Below are 4,847 nucleotides of genomic sequence, written 5' to 3'. Positions count from 1 at the left end.
ATAATGCTTATTTTTTAATTTTTATTTATTTATTTATTTATTTATTGAGGTGGCGTATCACACTGTCGCCCAGGCTGGAGTGCAGTGGCGCGATCTCGGCTCACTGCAAGCTCCGCCTCCCGGGTTCACGCCATTCTCCTGCCTCAGCCTCCGGAGTAGCTGGGACTGCAGGCACCCTCCACCACGCCTGGCTAATTTTTGTATTTTTAGTAGAGAGGAGGTCTCACCGTGTTAGTCAGGATGATCTTGATCTCCTGACCTCGTGATTTCGCCTGCCTCCGCCTCCCAAAGTGCTGGGATTACAGGCGTGAGCCACCGCGCCCGGCCATAATGTGTTCTTATTAAACATGAATGGGTATATAATATACACCAATTTGGGAAATTTTATATAAATATTTATTAGCTCAGGCTAGTTAATATGTTATTTAGATGTTTTCAATACTTTATCTGTGAATAAGAGCTATGTGAACATATTTGGCTTATTGAGGTTTTGACAATTTCTGTACTTTTCAGCTAAATTTCATACTATTACATCTAAAAAAACATTTTATACTGTGCATCAATTTGGGCATCTCATATTTTTAATTGTTGAAATTATGCATTTCTAAATGATATAATGTGTGTTTATCCCTAATAATTTTGTTAACCCAGAATATTATTTTAAAAAAATGTAAATATAGGCCAGGTGCGATGGCTCATGCCTGTAATCCCAGCACTTTTGGAGGCCAAGGAGGGTGGATCACAAGATCAGGAGTTCAAGACCAGCGTGACCAATATGGCGAAATCCTGTCTGTACTAAAACTACAAAAATTAGCCATATATGGTGGCAGGCACCTGTAGTCCCAGCTATTCGGGAGGCTGAGGCAGGAGAATTGCTTCAACCCGGGAGGCGGAGGTTACAGTGAGCCAAGATCGTGCCACTGCACTCCAGCCTGGGTAACAAAGTGAGACTGTCTCAAAAAAAAAGAAAAATGTAAATATAGCTATATCAGCATACTTTTTGATATAACGTGGCCATTCTGTTTTCCTACATTTTTCTGTTTTTATTTATTTACTTTAAAAATAATGTGTGGGTACATAGTGGGTGTATGTATTTACAGGATACATGAGATGTTTTGATACAGCCATGTAATTTGAAATAAATACATCATGGAGAATGGGGTATGCATCCCTTCAAGCATTTATACTTTGAGATACAAATAATCCAATTACATTATTTCAGTTATTTGAAAATATACAATTAAGTTATTATTCAATATAAACACCCTATTGTGCTATCAAACAGTAGGTCTTATTGATTTTTTCTACTTTTTTGTAACCATTAATTATTCCCACCTCTCCCTCCAACATCCAGCACCATTTCCAGCCTCTGATAACCGTTCTTCTACTCTCTATATTCATGGTTTCAACTGATTTGATTTTTAAACCCCCAAATAAGTGAGAACACAAAATGTTCATTTTTCTGTGCCTGGTTTATTTTATGTAACATAATGATCTCAGGTACTAATCATGCTGTTGCAATGGACTGGATGCCCTTCTTTTTTATGGCTGAATACTACTCCATTGTGTATATGTACCACATTTTCTTTATCCATTCATCTGTTGATGGACACTTAGGTTACATCCAATTCTTAACTATTGTAAGTGCTGCAACAAACCTGAGTGTGCAGATATTTATTTGATATACTGATTTGCTTTATTTTGAGTATAGACCCAATGGTGGGATAGCTGAATTATATGGTCTCAATTTTTAGGTTTTTGAGCAATCTCCATACTGTTCTCCATAGTGGTTGTACTGACTTATATTCCCACCAATAGTGTACAAGGGTCACCTATTCTCCATATCCTTACCAATGTATGCTATTACCTACCTGTCTTTTGGATGTAAGCCTTTCCAACTGGGGAAAGATAGTATCTCATTGTAGATTTTTGCATTTCTCTCATTATGAGGTTGAGCCCCTTGTCACATGCATGTTTACCATTTGTATGTCTTCTTTTGAGAAATGTCTATTCAAATCTTTTGTCAATTTTTTATCAGATTATTATATATTTTTTTCCTATAGAGTCGTTTGATTCCCTTATATATTCTGGTTATTAATTCCTTGTCAGATGGGTAGTTTGCATATATTTTCTCCCATTCTATGCATTTTCTCTTCATTTTGTTGATTATTTCCTATGCTGTATGAGAAGAGAGTGAAAGTATTCTAGAATGAATACGAGAAGACGAGTATGAAAAATTAAATTACCATGAGTATGGAGAAAGGGCAGCATTCCACACCAATTGTGGAAGAGAACTGTGGGCCTGAAGAATAATCTGTAAGTCTGATACCATTAAATAGTAACAAAATCTCTTTATTTCATAATTACCTATAGAGTATACATGTATAGTTTTGGGTTTGGTAAATATTCCCCTAACTGATGGCATACACATTAAAGTGAAATATTTATAAGAAAAAAATCAAATATTTATTTGAACATTATATTTTAACATGAAAGCCAAATAAAAAGTGTTAAAAGCAAAAGATATAATATAATATATAATGTCCTCTAAGTAACTTTCAAATATTAAAAAAAGATAGTTTGAAACTTTTTAAAAAGGTTTAATGCTAAACTTTGTAAAGAGGTATTATTTTATCATTTATGTCTTCAAAATTTTTTTCAAAATATTTCTCGAAGTTTTATATTTATACTTTGTAAGTTTATGAAGACACAGTCAAGATTCCAGGGAAAATGATTATTGACAGATCACTAACCTTAAAATGATGAGCTATAGTTTACAGAGATTGGATGCAAATAACCTTCTTAGTTGATATTGACCACAATTCCATCAGTTTTTGTTACAATTATGAATCAGTTTTTCAAACAATCCCCAAGAGAAAGAAGGGAGGGAGAGAGAGAGAGAGAGAGAGAAGGAGAGAGAGAGGAAGGAACGAAGGAAGGAAGGAAGGAAGGAAGGAAGGAAGGAAGGAAGGAAGGAAGGAAGGAAGGAAGGAAGGGAGGGAGGGAGGGAGGGAGGGAGGGAGGGGGGGGAAGGGGAGGGGAAGGGGAAGGGGAAGGGGAAGGGAGGGAGGAAGGAAGAAGAAGGGGAATGGGAAGGGGAAGGGAGGGAGGAAGAAAGGAAGACAGGAAGACATCAATTTCTCAAAGACACTAAACTATTGATTTCTGGTGCTTAAATTGTCACAAAATTTGCAACAGAAAGCTACTAATGCAATATATCTCTGGTCAATATGTAGCACAGGCAGATGTTTTCACTCCTAACCCCCAAACAAACAAAAAAAAATACTGATGCCAGAGCCTATTTTACCATGTATGATAAGGTAACTAGAAGTTTGTTTCACTTTCATTTCAAAATGTTATTTTCTATTTTTTTCTATGTAACCCAGTTGGATCTGGTCACTTTCTGGTTGACTTTCAAAATGCAATGATTTACCTCACTATAATGTTTGTCTTAGCCAATTACATTATTTTTGGTAGGAAGTCATGGACTTGGGTGTCAATAATTGCTTTCAGGAAGTCACAGATGAGAGAGAAATGAACAGGAATAAAAGCATAAATTGTGAAGAAACTATGTGGACCTCACTTGTAAATTTGCAGAAGAATTGTCCACAAGGTAATGATTAGAATCATATACATTATTTTGTTGAAATAAAAACATTCTGAAAAGTTTCTGATATATAGAATTTGCTCGTAAACATTTGCTTAATTAAATTGACCAGAAGGTAAACACAGTGTCTGGAAGACATTTAAAAAATACTCATGCAACACATTAAAATAAATAGAAACTTTAGGAAACTTGGGACTAATTATGGTATTTGTAACAATGAACTTACTTTAAAATGTATACATTTTGTTTTCTCATTAAATCTGGAAATTAAGCAGGCACAGAATGATGTAAGGAATAATGAACATTATCAAAATATGGATTCAACTCTTCACAGCAAAACATGCAATTTAAAGATAAACCTCACAGAGACTTATACTGAAAAAAAAAAGTGCTTTGCAACGAAAAACATAAGAAAGAAGGCTGGTCCGAATATGGGCTAGTCTGACGTTGATGATACTGTGGAGCATTTTATATTAGGATTCAATGTGGCTAGTTACGTCAACTTTAATACATTCAAAGCTGTTATAAATCAGGAAGCCATCTAAACTCTAGGAGAGAAAAAGGTACACCTCAGCTATTGGTAAAATGTTCTTAGGATTCTGTTTGCATGTTTCTCTCTAAATTTGAAAAAGCTGGATAGTCTTTATTGGATCCACATATGAGCTGAACCTCTCATCTGTGCATATAGCTTACAGCCTATAAGCTTACAGCCTATATTTCTATATTCCAGAAATGGTTGCTGGTAGACATTTCTTTGAGGGTTTATCACGTTTGACCCTCAAAGAACATTTGGTTGTGTCTACCTTTTATTTTTTTCTCCATGGGGGATTTTCTGGTGAAAACTGGAAAACCTACTAGACAAATTGTGAAAGAACTATTAAAGAGCTATAACACTCAGGCTGTGTCTTTTTTATCAGTCTGCTTCTAGGGCACTTATTTCAAGACTTTGAAATAGAAGGATCTGGTGTATAGAAATGCTTGAGTTTTGAACATTGATTTTGTATCCTGAGACTTCGCTGAAGTTCCTTATCAGCTTACAAGATTTTGGGCTGAGTCAATGAGGTTTTCTAAATATACAATCCTGTCATCTGCAAACTGAGACAATTCGACTCCCTCTCTTCCTATTTGAATACATGTCATTTCTCTTGCCTGATTTCCCTGGCCAGAACTTCCAATACTGTGTTGAATAGTAGTGATGAGAGAGGGCATCCTTGTCTTGGGCTGGTTTTCAAAGGGAATG

General features: G+C 35.6%; 1 non-coding gene across 1 annotated transcript; it reads right to left on the bottom strand.

The window, feature by feature from the left end:
* Positions 1 to 4,430: 4,430 nt before the first annotated feature.
* Positions 4,431 to 4,492, bottom strand: LOC112619898. Its single transcript, XR_003118378.1, has one exon. It is a non-coding gene; the product is annotated as a U7 small nuclear RNA (small nuclear RNA).
* Between the last annotated feature and the right edge of the window lie 355 nt (positions 4,493 to 4,847).

Source organism: Theropithecus gelada, chromosome 2 (genome assembly GCF_003255815.1).
Source record: "Theropithecus gelada isolate Dixy chromosome 2, Tgel_1.0, whole genome shotgun sequence".
Lineage (NCBI taxonomy): Eukaryota > Metazoa > Chordata > Mammalia > Primates > Cercopithecidae > Theropithecus > Theropithecus gelada.
This window is presented reverse-complemented; position numbering and strand designations above follow the sequence as displayed.